The sequence below is a fragment of the Sciurus vulgaris genome (assembly GCF_902686455.1).
Source record: "Sciurus vulgaris genome assembly, chromosome: 12".
Lineage (NCBI taxonomy): Eukaryota > Metazoa > Chordata > Mammalia > Rodentia > Sciuridae > Sciurus > Sciurus vulgaris.
This window is the reverse complement of record NC_136473.1, coordinates 43,569,165-43,583,957: the sequence shown is the minus strand read 5'-3', so window position 1 is coordinate 43,583,957 and position 14,793 is coordinate 43,569,165. Positions and strand designations below refer to the sequence as shown.

The following is a 14,793-nucleotide window of genomic DNA, read 5'->3' as shown; positions in this document are numbered from 1 at the left end:
AGGCTAGGGAACTTGAATATTCTCCTGAAACATCAAAGGAGTCCATTGAGAGCTTTTAAGAAGAGCTGTGGGATCTGTTTTAAAAAGATCACTGAAGATGCAGTGTGGAGGATGCTGGCAGAGAAGCCAGACTGGAGTCTGGTTAGGAGACTGGTATCAAACACCAGGAGATAGTTCAAAGGGCCTGGCCCAAGGTATTGGTGGTGGGAGTGAAGTAGGGGTTGGACACTATTGAAACAGACAAGTAACGTTTTCCATGTTTAAATTTATCCACTGCTTTGCCCTCCCAAACACTTTAACAACCTTAACTCTAATTTTCACGACTGCCTCAGCATCACCTGGGAATTTCTGAGAACTGCCAGTCCTCTGGCCCCACCTACAACTTAGAGAATCAGAAACACATCGGGTGGGGAAAGGGGCAACAATCACATATTAACGACATCAGGGGAATTCTGATGTAGTTACGTGCGAAACACACTGAGGTAAGGCTAAGGTCCCTCGAGACAGGCGGTGGGGGTGACGTGACTCTTTACACTTGTGAGTGGCCCAGCGAAGACAGTCTCCTTGGTAACTGTCCCGAGGAGCTACCAATGCAACGTTCGCCCACGTTACCAGGTTTTACCTCTAGAACGGCAGGAAACTCAAGAGTGCTGGCTTGGGGCTCGGAGGTAAGCGGCACTTCTTTGGCCTCTGAAGCCACCGGTAGTGAGTGGCATGTGACATCGGGTGAGAGATCTCCGCCAGGGAACCCCAACGCCCGGGAGCCGCCAGCGATTGAGCGGGGGCGCGTCCCCGGGCCGGGCCAGGACGGGAGCGCGCGGAGGGGGTGGGTCAGGCCGGCCCCGCCGGCCTGGCTAGCCGTCCGAGCCACTCAGAGCGCCTGGCGGCTGACACCCGGGGGCCCTTCAATTAATACCCGGCGCCCGCCTGCCGCTCCGGGACTCGCTTGCCGACTCTCGGGGAAGGACGCGCCTGGATTAGCCTGGCCAGCTCCAACTAACTCCGCTCAGGCAGCTGCAGCGACTGGAGGTCCTACCAGTTTTCCCCGGCCTCTCCTGGAGAGCCAGCTTGAGTAGGGGACTGTGTGGTTGTCACCGAGGTCCCGCGCTAGACCGCGTTTCCCGGCCCTCGGGGAACTTCGTGTGGCTGCTGGGCCGGCAGGTGGGCGAGGGCGACCCTGCGGCCGGGGCTGGGCAGGAACGCGGGTACAAGGTGAGTGGGGTAGGTAAGTTTGGGCTCCTGGTAGCACGCGCTCCGCGTCAATACGCTGGCCCTCCAGCCGAAGTATCTTCTTTTCCACCCGGTTCCCCGTCAAAGTTTCACTCGGAACTTGTAGGAGGCTAAGAAGCTAACCTGCGGGAAGTGTTTGCTCAGGCGACAGGGCGAGTCAATCGGATAGCCACTCGCCCAGCTGGGGCGAACCATAAGTTGGCCAGGCTTTCAGCCCCAGCTGGGACCCGGGAGCCCCAACACCCCGAGGCTATGACCGCACTTACAGCTCACCCCAAACCTTTTCCTAGCCTGGGACCCGGAGGCGTCCCCCTTCCTTTAATTCAGGCAGCAAAGAGCTGCTGAGGCTCAAGACACAAACTTCATATTCGAACCAGTAAAATCTGCCTTTGCAGTGTTTTAATACAGGACGTGCACATGCTGATTTGTCGCCGTTTCCTCCAGGCACCTCCTGGGGACAGGGTTGGACCAGCTGGACCGCAAGGGGGGTAATTCTGGGAGCGCGAGCTCAATTAGGTCTGAATCTCGCAGAGAACGGTCCTCTGCGCGCTCGCCGGTGTTCTGGAAGTGCGTGACCAGCGGTGGGAGGCGCGGGTGGCCCTGCGCTGGGCTCTGATCTATTTTCTTCCACCTTCCGTGCTCTGCCCCTCGTCGGGTCTCGAGGGTGCTCCCGCCTGGTGGCCCGGCAGAGGGCGCCAGCTCCCGATAGCTGCGCGGGCCGGCGGAGGGGAGGGGACTCGTGCGAGCCTCCAGGTAAGGAGCGAAGTGAATCATCCCGAGAGCGGGGACCTGATCGTCGCTCAGTGGGAAAGAGGCGTGGCGTGGCCGGGGCGCTACTGTGAAGTCTGGGCTGTTAAGCCTCGGTCCGGCGGGAAGCAGCGGTTCCGCCACTCGGAGGTGTCGAGAAAGCCCTGGAAGGTGAGGAATGTCCCTGGTCGCTGTAGCCTAAGGGCAGAGAACGACAGCATGGGGCTAAGGCCGGGGGACACTAGGACGCGCCGCTGCGCCTCCCTCGAGGCTGAGGCCAGAGGTGGGATCAGTTTTATTGTGGCTGCTTATGGTCCTGTCCCGGACGGAGCGGGAACCTGGGAGGCGCCCTCAGGGAGCGGGCGGAGGATCCCGGGGCTGCTGCCACAGTGTGCTGCGGACGGCCCACCGGGTCCCGGAGCAGTAACAAAGGCGCGGCACGGCGCGGCGCGGCAGCTGCTTCCACCCACTTCCGTCCCCAGCGCGCTGGCGCGCGCAGCCGAGAAGAACGGGCCGGATTGGGATTTCTCTGCGTGGAGTTTCGGGAAGTTAGCAAGCTGCCGGTTACGCGGGGAGGAGGGGCGGGGAAGAGCGCGTCCCGGGGAGTTACGCGCTAGTGTTTAGAACTGCGATATCGTTTGTTTTCTCTCTCACTGTTGCGGGGGAGTGGCGAGGGCTGCAAGGGGCTCCAGCCCCGCGCCCCACACCCGGGACCTGCGCGAGTTTGAACTAGGCGCGCGACTCACTCTGCCACCACCGCCCGCCCATGCCCCTCCCTGTGGTGTAGACGCCCAAACGGACTCCCAGATGGGGAGTGGTTTAGTCCGCGGGTGACAATCAGAAGTCCCCAGAACCTCCTGAAGACGGTAATTGCATTAGTGAGAGGCGGGGAGGCTCCAGTCCAGGCCGCAATCTGGGTCAGGTGCGGAGTTAAGCGCTTCTGGCGTAGGCAATTCAGATCGTTTGAAGTCCGAAGGTTTATTGCAATTGCGAGTTTCGCGGAAGGGGAGAGGCCAGATGGGACAATTAAAAGAGCTCCTTGCCAACCACCCTCCCACCATCCCCAAGGTTTGTGGTAACTTTATGCAAATCCTTGCGCATGCACAAATATTGCCATCGAAATGTCAGGCGCAGCATCTCTGCTGGCGCCAGATGTTTCCAGGACCTGTACAGGAGAGGAGAAAGTGCTGCCAAAGAAAGCCAGGTCCTCCCTACTGGTGTGAATCTCAACCCCCAGTAGTCAGTGGATGAAATTCACCTCTTAGTGTCTTATGTGCTTCCAAACCCATCTGTTGTAAAGAAAGGTCAGGAACCAACTTTGATGAATGCCTAATGCAAGAAAGAATCTTACAGCACTGTGGAAGGATCTTCACTTTGCTCTTTTAAACTTCAGGTCCTCCTCCCAGAAGGTTATTTCTGTTTTACACATGAAGAAACTGAGGCCTAAGGAGGTTAACAGAACTGGGTGAGCAGTAATCCCAGCTACTTGGGAGGCTGAGGCAGAATGAATGATCACAAATTCCAGGCCAGCCTCTGCAATTTAGCGAGACCCTGTCTCAAAATAAAAATATAAAAAGGACTGGAAATGTAACTTGGTGGAGCAGCCCTACCAAAAACAAGCAAACAAGTCCATGAATCCTACTCCAAAGGCGACTGCTTATTTGCTTTGTTCTGTTTTGTTTTTTTTTTTATGGATTGCTGGCTATACACTGTAACCCCAAGTTAAGGTTTGATTCTGTTAGGCATTAAGGTTTGATTTACTTTCCACACATTGTTGACTTCTGTTATTGCCTGCATCTCAACTAAACCAACTTTTAAAACTTAAGGTTTATGAAAAAACCACCTTCTAAAAATCTTTAGAAATATGTGACACTTCCAAGGAGAGTCAGAAATAGCTACCCTTTGCTTTGTGTGCTTTCTCATTAGGCAGGTGAGCTTGGGCTCAGGAACTCCAACAGCATAGAGCTCAATTTACCTTCCCTGTTGCAAGGAGCTGCAGTTTCTTGCCTGTGTGGGGTATTGCACTGTGCTGGCTGTGTGTTTAAAATTAAGTGAAGTCTCTTTGGAAATAACAGACAACCTTGCTAACTGTTAAGTTAACCCCCCTGAATTACTTCTGAGGGTCTACAAATATGTGTAATCCATATATCCTCTATGTAACATGGAGCTCAGGCTTAACATATGGGATTTTGGTATTATGATTCTTATTTAAAATGTATTGCCTTAAAGAAAGAGGTTTGAAACTTTGGAATGACAATCTGAGACTCAGAATGTCCTACTGCCCTGCCATTCCTGGAGATAGGAAGGCATGATGAGTAAGGCAAGCTTCTGAAGTCAGAATGGCTGGGTTCAAGCACCCTTTATTGCTCTGTAACCTTAGACAATTGCTTAACCTCTCTGAGCTTCACTTTCTTCCTTTAAAAAGGGTATAATGATGGTGCTTCCTGATTTCAAGTGCAGGAGTTGAATTAGGCAATCCACATAAAGTACTTTGCACAGTGCCTAGTACATAGTAGCTGATCAACACATGTTAACTAATAATGGTGTTGTGTAAGAATAGACTCCTACTTTTTTCCCTTCCACAATTCGTCTGGAGAAGTAAAGTAAGATGATAGCTGTCCCAAACTCACTATTTTTCGTCATGACTGCAATTTTCTACAGTTAGGGATTTCCTCCTCTTTTGTCAGCAAGTTGAGGGTGGTAGAAGAGGTTAATAGTGATGGAAAAGTTTGCTGAAGGAATTTACAAGAGACTGTGTGACTGTAGGGCTTTCCTCCTGCTTTTGCCACTGTGTAATTTTGTGGCTGCCCCTCCAGCCATTTCCCTTTCCTTTTTAAATTTAAAGTCAGTATCCAAATGACTAAGATGGCAGGACATTAACAAAATCAACTAAAACCTCAACTACGTATAGAAAATGAAGCAAGTATTCTCTTTTTTGACTGATTAGCCATCTACACTACTTAAAAATTATCTGCTTCTGTGAAAACTGTACTGGCTTAAACTTAGAAAGAAGAACCATCTTGGAAAATAGAATATTTTCTGAAAGTTTGCTTAAAGGTGAGCCACCAAGTTGACGGAGGGGGAAAGAGAGTTTGATATGTAACATTTCAAAAATATTTGCTGAACTAGAGTAAATTATGTTTGATTAGAAAATTGTTAAACTAACAGTAACAGAATGAGGTACAGGTCACTTATGCTGAACAACTAGGGCACAACCAGTGTGACTATTTCATGTGTGAAAACACTTGAAAGGTTTTCAATTCAGGAAACATAAGTGGAGAAATAATTTTCTTTTTCACTATTTTATAATTCTGAACTTTGTGCTTTTTATATTTTAAATGATCAATTATGGACCAGAGCACTAGAAACTATGTAATATGTTAAACAATCGATGGTATAGTTTTGGTAAAAGTTATCTTTCTGTTTACTGTACAGATGGGAGTAAGAGAAGGATCATCATTACATAGGGTTAACATTTGGATATGAAATGCAGCTTTCTCCCACCCTGAAAATGAGCTGAGTGTGTAACTACTTGGCAGCCTGTAAAGGGTTAGGAGCAAGAGCCCCCCTTTTGTGCATCTTGCTCCATTTGTAGCCACTTGTGCTCCCACTGTGAAGTCAGAAGCAGCTGCTGGGCATGCGCCAGACCTGCTCTGGGCTGTCGCTTCCTTTGTAGGGAAGATAAACAGGCAGCGTTATTTTGGATCACATAGCAGCTTGTTCAAAAGCATCTTGCATTCCCCAGCTGTTCCACAACTTCTTCTCTTATGGGAGAGAACTTGCCAGCTGCTAGGGCAACTGTACTTACATTTGCTGCTTTTGTTCAGTAACCAAGGAAGGTAAAAATCCAGGAGCCTTTGTTAAACTGTAGCCATTGTAAATAGTCCTTGTTTGTTTCTGTTATGTCAATGTTATTCCAGATAGAGTCTGTCAAGAGGAGAAGATTTAAAAGGAAATGTCAGAATTAACATTTTTTTAAATTGATTTTTTTTAATGGTTAGGATAACCAGCCTGTCTACAGTTTTTCTATACTTAAAACCTAGGCAGCTTTTACAGTTCATTAATTAGTAAAGGAATGGATTTGACATTAAATTTTTAAAAAATGTTTTACCCTATGAATCAGGTTTAGTAATATACATTCTTCTATTGCATGGAATACTTCTATTGCATGGAATACTTCTATTGCATGGAAGTTCTTTTGCATTAGTCAGGGCTGGAAGGTACTCTGGCCATGCTTCTTGTTTTGGCAGTGAGAGAACTTGAATTTCCAAGAAGCTGTTACTTACCCAAGGTGATCTGGCTGTTTGGTTTAAGTCAGCCAGGCTTATGTTGAGTGTTTACAAGGTGACAGGCCTGAGGAACATGAAGATGGAAAAGGTTTGGGCCCAGCCCCAGTAGGTGCCCAGTTCAGGAACAGCAGACATAAACAACAGGGAAACTGTGAGGACTGTAGTAGAGGCAGGCCCTTTTTGTGATCATGCCCCTTCACGCACCTCTTTGTTTTCAGAACAGTGTTGTAATCATGTCAGCTCAAGTAAAGCCAGAGTTCAGCAAGCTTATGTGCAAGTAAAAATCAAGGAGGAGAGCCTGGGTACAGTAAGACAGAAGAGGCATTATATGGTGTATCAAATTTTGAGTACCTGTACTTAAAGGTCTTGAGTTCCTGTAAAGACACCTGTCTCACCTCAGTGTCTCCCCACTCCTGCCCAGCACTGTAAGACATCTTGCATTGTTCCTCATTATTGTGAATTGTGAATAAATGACCCTCTGGTAGCTACAGCATAAATTACAGTCCTTTATGGGATTCAGTCAGCTTCAATCCCCTTTGTTCTAGAAGAGGTTATAAAATAAACCATAATCACTTGAACATGTATAAAACCCTCTGACTCTGAATCTCATCTAACTCTAAGGGGCCCTTGTTCTGGAAACTGCTATTGCTTCAGATTCCCTAGTGACTCAGAGTTGCTGAGTTGGACCCAAAATTCTAAGCCCTTTAATCCCCTCTGGGCTCCTTCTACACATTCATGTATCTTCTACTTTATCCCTCTAGCACATTAATAACAGATTTTTACAGTGTTTCAGTTTTCAGTTGGTTTTTACTGCCATTTTCATTTGAGACTCTCAAGAACCCCATTAGGTTCCTACAGCTGATGACCTGGGGTTTCCATTTTGCAGAAGAAGAAACTAAGTCTACAGTTGATAACTGGGCCTGGCTAGGCCAGAACTTATATCTCCTGACTCAGAATTCAGCACTCTCCCTGGCTAAATGTTGGAAGGGTCAAAATATACATTAAAAAAAAAAAAAAAAGTTAAAAAGTCACTGGTTCCTAAGACTTCTTGTGCTTGCTCTGACTGTAACAGATCTTCCTGGTTTTTTACTGGGTGCATTCCCTGGGATAAATCTCTCATTACACTTCTTTGCACAGTACAGTTGTTCTCTTATCCTGTTATGTTTCTAAGTCTTGTCTCTCAAATGCACAGCTGCCATCTTTCTAACACATGCCTCCCTCCTTTCTGTTAACACGCACCTGCATACACCTACACACACACACACACACACACACACATGCACACGCACACGCAGGCCTAACATGGCCTTGGGACCCATCCTCCTTCCTCAACTAGCCCATCTCCTCTCAGCGACAATTTCATATTTAAGCATCAGGTGGTTTATTCCAGTTTAATGGTTTGGGATGCTACAGAATGCTTGATGGTGTCAGACATAGACAGAAGGTCAAAGTTAACCTGACTTGTCCTTTCTGCAGAAGGACTATTGGAAAATGAGCCATCACCCCATGGAAATGGTGACTGTGGTGTCCCCTCAGCATCATACACCTTAGAGTTTAGAAACAGTAGCCATTTATTTTACCACGGGAGGAAGATGATGAGCTTTGTGGGTGCAGCCACAGAGAGCCCAGCCCCTCCTTTGCTTAGGGTATCTCTAGTGTTCCTTGTGCAGCTGCAGTCTTGCTCCCTGCCCGTACCTAGTGGACCTCCTCCACACCTCCAAATGTGGGCAGCTTTCTTTTCATTCTAGGGCCCTTTGTCTTCCCTTTGACATTCTGCCCCTCCTGTCCCTGGTTGCTGCTGTCTGGCCACCTCCCTGTAGTCTAAGGTTTCAAGCGTCTTAGGGACGTATTTGCCTTGGATGCCCTTATCTCCATCTGTCATGGGTGTTTAATTGCTTCCCCCCACTATCCAGTCTGCTCTTGACTTGGGGTAAGTTTCCCCCACCCCCAACTGTCCTTTCTGGTTACTTCTGTCTGCCTTTGCTTTGGCTGATTCTGCTGCCCCCTTTTTGCTCCCAGCACTGCTGACCTTTTGTATCCACAGTTTCCCAGGCTTTCCAATGCGTGGCTTTGTTTCTTTCCAGGCTGTTCTGCTCTTTCTTCTTTCCCTTCCTTCTTTCCCTTTTTTGACATTGCTTCTTAATAGGTATATTCTTTTCCCTTTATTTTTCCAACAATTTGTAGACCCTTCTGCCTTTGTCCTGAGTTGATCCCATTTGGCTGTCACCTGAGTTTAGTATAATTATTACATTATATACACCCTCAAAGTTTTTATTTCGAGGGAACTTTTGCTTTTCAAAATACTTCTTTGGAATTGAAACTTGGATACACCCGTTTTGAAACTGGTCAGGTCAGGTCATTTAAAGACCTGAACTTTGGGGAAGATTGAAATTTATTTTGGCTTTCCTTTCACAAAGCAGTACCTGAAAGTGACTGGAATGTAAGCTTATTTTGAATAACCTTTTCTTTACAAATGGAAATTTTACACACACAGAGCAGAATTACTGTTTGTGCTCTCTCTCCCTCTTTTTTTCCTCCTTCAAATTATATTTCTGGTGAATCTGGGGAGGGAGTGTGTGCTTTGTGGCCAGTCTGGGTTTGCATAAGTCATGAACAATTTGTCATATTAAGACTTACTCGGCCAGGCACAGTGGCACATGTCTATAATCCCAGGGACTCAGGAGTCTGAGCAGGAGGATCACAAGTTCAAAGCCAGCAATTTAGCAAGGTCCTAAGCAACTTAGCAAGACCTTGTTTCCAAATAAAAAAGGGCTGGTGATGTGACTCAGTGGTTAAGTACCCCTGGGTTCAATCCCAGGAAACCCCCCCCCCCAAAAAAAAAAAAAAAAAAGACTGTATTGAGTCCTTTTGTTTATAAAGTTGTCGGGGATATGTCCTAACCATGATCCTGTGTTCAGAATCATACACTGGAGAAAAAGTTTTAGGAAATCATTGTCAGATTGACCCTGATTAGGGAATCTTTATTTTTACCCCAAGCCATGAACAGAGAGGGTTATGCCCAGTATCAGGACTCGATGGTCTGGATGTTGAATGCTCTGCCCTGTAGCAGAGGCTGCAGGGAGGACAGCAGTGGCTGCTAATGGGCTTGGCTGTGGTCATGCACTCTGGAGACTTCCCATCTGGGCAGTGAACAAGAGATTTCTCTTTCTTTCTGTTTTTCTTTTTTCTTTCTTTCTTTCTTTCTTTTTTTTTTTTTTTTTCTTGTACCAGGAATTGAACCCAGGGGTGTTTAACCACTGAGCCACATCCTCGGCCCATTTTATTTTTTATGTTTATTTTAAGACAGGGTCTCATGAAGATTGCTCTTTCTAGTGTGTGTGTGTGTGTGTGTGTGTGTGTGTGTGTGTGTATAAGAGAGAAATATTTACCTAATTAAAATTTATCCTTGCTTTACTTTTTTTCAAGTATAAAAAAAGTAAAAGAACTTACCTATGCCCAAATTAAATTTGTTTCTTTAATTTCTCAATTACACAAAGTTTTCTTGCTCCAGTAGAGATGGGACTCTGTTTATAACACTGGGATAAGAATTGATGTTTCAGTATGGACTATACCATAGTCTGACCAAGGGATACTTGGTTCAGCGATGTTCTTTAACTGGTGGCTGCTGAACGTGGAATCTGGATGTGACCACCAACTTCAGTTAACCTAGTCAAGTTGCCCATCAATAACAACAACTGGAGGAAGGTTCCTGAGATTGGAATTATGTAGAAACGAAAGTGCTCAGACTGTTTGTCCATCACTCATTTGTTCAGCTAACATTTCTCAGCCACCTGGCATATGTACGCATGTGTGTATAGGTGTGAGCAATGTGCATGGACATCTTCTCACATTCTTGGAGGTGACAGTACGTTATCGAGTGAAGCTGGCCCTCACAGAGCTTACAGTTGGGATAACAGCTGAAGAAAATCAGCATAGGTGCTGTGATGGAAGCACATTCCAGATGTAATGGAGACAAGCACCGAAGCCTTGGTGGGGTGCTGCTGCCGTCGCTGCTGCTGAAACCTGCTGCTGTTTCCCAGGCCCTGTGCTGAGGGCTTGGCTTTCCTCCCTCTTTCAATCAGCACTGTCTTATTAAGCAGAAGTCTTGGTAGGTTAAATATCTCAAAGAAGTTCAAACAATACACAGTGGAGTCTGAGTTTGAACTTGGATCCAAAGTCATGGACTTTCTTGCAATAGATGAGAGACCATCAGTATATTCCTCAATTTACTTGTCCTCCATAGCTAGGAATCTACTTCAATCACATTGTACATCCTTCCCCATATGTAATTGTTATGCGTGTATTGTATTTAGATCTTAACTGTCCCCCGAAGACCCTGATACTAAACACAGGTTGCCAACCTGTGATACTGTTGAGAGGTGGTGGAGCCTTCAGGAGGTGGGGCCTACTGGAAAGAAAGTTAGGTCATTTGGGGTGTGCCCTTGGAGGAGATGTCAGGATCCCCAGCCCTCCCACCTCTCTCTTTCCTGGTTACTATGAGGCAGTCTTCCTCTGCCTCATGCTCCTGCTTTGTTACAGATCCAAAGGCAGCTGAGCCAAGTGACCTTGGACTGAAACCTCTGAACCCTGAGCTGAAAAAAAATTTTCCTTCTCATAAGTTGATTTTCTCAGATATTTTGTCGCAGCGATGGAAAGCTGACTAATACAATGATGATGGAAGAAGAAAGCCTGGAGCCACTTTGTATGAAGGATGTACAGTGGTGATTTCACTAGCTCTGCCACTGTAGAAAGGAGATCCATGGTGACCTGGTTTAAAGAGTTTCTCTGAGTCTGTAATTATGCATTTTCTCTGAGTATCCTTGACATTCAGTATTCTGGCAACTGTATTTCTAGAGAGACTTTCCTTTCCCTCTGGTAAGCATTCCAGAAACTGGCTGCCAGCCTTATTGTCACCCAGGAGAGACTGTAGCCCCACAACTCTGTTTTCTGGGTATTGTGTATTATACCAACAGCCTTGAGTTTCCACCTTGATGTTCTCAAGTGTGCTTGGGTGAGAAGAATAGTCCTATTTCAGACCTGTTGAAGAGAAGGGTAACTTTCTCATTAGGTTCTGCTCTTCATATGGACTCTTCTCTGGGCAGGCACGTGCCCACCAGGACACACCTGTGCAATAGTATTTGTTCATCTTCACAGTCAGCATGGTGGAGACTATACTGTTCTTCCTCCTCTCTCTGCCTTCTAAGGATAGGAAGGCTCTATGTTTCTGATAACACCCCATTGTGGTTGTGAATACTGGCCAGGCAGGTTGGAGGAAGCCTATTGCTCTTTGAAACAAAGGAGAGGCTCAGAAGGGAAGTGGAATCCTGCCTTCTTCCAGAAGAGACCAAGAGGACACCTACAGCATATTCAGGATGAGTTATGCTGTGGCTAAAAAAGAGACTTTGACAAGCATTTGTCTGTCCTGTTTCTGTTTCAGTTGTGACTTTTGGCAGGGATACAAGCAGAAAGCCAGACCTCTGTTCCTGATCTGTGTGTCCTGATGAGGAAATTCCACAGGTGAACATGCTATTTATTTAAAGACTGCAGTTCTTTCTTAATCCATCAGATTTTAAGTCCAAAAGCTCTGAGAATAAAACCGAGAGTTTACATTCCTGGAAAAAGTGATAGATCATGAAGTCAAATTTAGAGAGAACTTATTTCAAGCAATTTTAGACTGTTTCTGTTCAATTCCTAAAAATTAATTTGATATAAGATTTTAAAATAGGAGATGTATATGTGTGTATACATATATGTGTGTGTGTTTGTGTGTATTATATATAAATACATATATAAATATACATAAATATATATAAACATATATATTAAAAAAATATATATATATATATAGTACTGAAATTGAGCATTGAGGTTCCGGGAAAAAGAAAAACATATTATATGCTCGACAAGAAAATTGTATGGTTAGAAAATGTTTTGGTTGATTATTTATGTAAACCCAACATCTGTGTGTTAAAAAAATAACTTCCTCATCATTTTTTAAAAAGCTGAAACCTTTCATCGCGTGGCATTTATTTTTTTCTGTACTTGGTTCTCACAGTGCTGGAGGAAACACAAGTTAGTTACAGCAGTGAAAGCACTTTATTTTTTTTTTTTCCATGTGAAAATTGGTTCCATCTTTTGTAGCTTGGCTTCTAAAAACAAAAACAACCCCCCTGCCCCCCCAAGACGAACCTTAGGAAAAAACTGCAGACTTAATTGTGGGAAACGTCTCACTTTCCCTTTGAGCAGATGCTGGTTCTAGGTTTAGGTCGTATCTGATTTAGCACCGCGCATGAGCGTAAACCCATATTTTGTGTACTCCATACCCATAGTCTTCAATACACATTTTCTTCTCACTTCCCATTTCAGCCAGAAGTTGGCTTTGCCAAGTTCAATGCTGTGTTTGCATAATCTTCACCCATCCGTTTTTCTCATCCAAGTTTTTTATCCTCTTTGGTTGCCAGATTCACATGGATTGCTTATAGTTTCCCCAACAATGGCTTTTCTGTTTCATGTTTTCATATTTTCCAAATGGTTTTCGCATTGTTTGGGATTCTCGGGACAACTAAGGAGAGTTAATGAGCTGTGGAAGTAGGCAGAGTGGCTTCCATTGCATTTAGGTTTGCTGGATTCATTTCCATCACCAAATATAGCTGAAGATGAGGATATCTGTGATTTCACATTTTAAGATTTTGGTTTAAGTAGGGGAGTGAAGACAAGCTAAAAGATGACAAGAATTGACTTCATACACAGTGTGAATTTTTCTCTCTCAAGATGTTTTTCTTCCCCTTCTTCCCCTTTCTCTTCTTCCCCTCCCCTCCTCCATCATTTCCTTCTGCTCCTCCCTCTCCTCCATTATCTCTTCCCTCCCCTCCATCATCTTCTCCTCTTTCACCTCCATCATCTCCTGTCCTCTCCTCTATCATCTATCTCCTCCTCTTCCTCTTCCTCCTCCACCTCCATTGTCTCTTCTCTTCCATCATCTCCTCCTCCTTTTTTCATAGTCTGGTAGGACAAACATCTCTTGCTAAGAATAATGCTTTCTTAAAAGTGAATACTGAAAGTTTCAGGTCAGGTACTATGAAAATTGTTTGCATTTTACAAGCATTTTGAAATCACAGTTGAATTTGGAGATGCTTTTCAGATTTTAAAATATTGAGTACTTTTGTGTGCAAGGCATTCTGCTAGGTGTTTTCACATATCTAATGTCCATCACAATCACCATGTGAAGTAGGTAGTCTTATTTCCATTGTGCAGATGAGAAATATCAAGGTCCACAGAGGTAAAATGGTTGGTCAAAACCAGGTATCTAGAGGGAGACATAATTGAGGGTTAAATCTAGATCTTTTTCTGGTAAAGCCACATTCACATGGCAGTACAGTAAGCTAATAAATAAGTGGTAGTACTACCAAAATGAAGATCATACATGTGATAGAGGATTCCAGAAGTGCGGTTTAATGCAAAATGCAGTAATAATAAAAGAACAAAGCTGTCAATTCAGGGTTGAAGTTTTTAGTGCCTTTGGAGGCAATAATTCAAGTGTCTGTCTGCTTAAGAGACATTTATTGTCCCAGATTTTAGTACAACTCATAGTAAAAACACTGTTGTGTGCACGCATGTGCATGTTTGTTTGTGTGTGAATGTGCACATCCTGCAAAGACAAGTTTGGTGCTAATGTGGAAAGAATTCTAGCTTATAAAACCTGGAAAATGATCATTACCACTGTTTTCTTTCTTTTCTTTCAATAGCTTTATTGAGGTATAATGTTGCCACTGTTTTCTTAACCTTCTAGTTAGGTTTTTGGGGGAAAGTTCGGGTTGGTGTTAAGCCACAATTTTCTAACTTGCAGGGCTCTATGATATGATCTTGGATAAATTACTCAAAACTTTTCTTGATTTTTGCAGAAAAATCTTTTCAGTAGTAATTTGGGAGATTTTTGTATTTTAAAAACTTGTGCAAGATAGAATGGATAAGTTTAAAAAGGAGAACAACACTAGCTAGAACACTTAATGGTTTCCTCTTGATGTTCTATATGAACAGGAGGAACTCATTAGCATAGTCATTCAATATAATACCTTTAAGTATGATCTATGTCTCCATATGTATCTCATTTTATTTTACTTTATAAGATGAAAAGTACATGCCTTCATATCTTTCTTTTAAAGATGAGGAAATTTAGGCCCACAAAAAAAAGTATTAGATTCAAGATTATCAAGCACTAGGCATCAGGATCCAGCCTGGAACCCAGGTCTTTGGATGCCTTGCCCTACATGAGCCAGTAACAAAAGATAGAGACTTTCCAGTGTGTTTCTTGAAAAACCTTTAAATAGGGTTATTTCTGATATTCTATTTACCACCATTTAAAACTTGATTATAAAGCTGTCCAACTTCTTTTCTTTGTTAATCCATCATGAGATGTTAGGCAACAGCTGTTGGAAGAGTGTAAGTTACCACCATAAATAGAGTACAGCTCTTCATTGAGGGTTGGAAGGAAAAGTTTGGCTCAGTTGAATGATGCCTCAGGATTTTC

General features: G+C 44.5%; 1 protein-coding gene across 11 annotated transcripts in view; it reads left to right on the top strand.

The window, feature by feature from the left end:
- The first annotated feature begins 895 nt into the window (after positions 1 to 895).
- The window catches only part of SVIL (supervillin), a 226,051-nt gene continuing 212,153 nt past the window's right edge, over positions 896 to 14,793 (top strand). For 4 of the 11 annotated variants that reach the window (XM_079105793.1, XM_079105806.1, XM_079105804.1 and 1 more), the window contains exon 1: positions 897 to 1,212. The gene's annotated coding sequence lies outside the window, so the exon portion shown is untranslated. Of the gene's footprint in view, positions 1,213 to 1,959; positions 2,149 to 14,793 lie in introns of those variants that run through there. The other 7 variants (XM_079105799.1, XM_079105791.1, XM_079105797.1 and 4 more) reach the window with 4 other exon arrangements.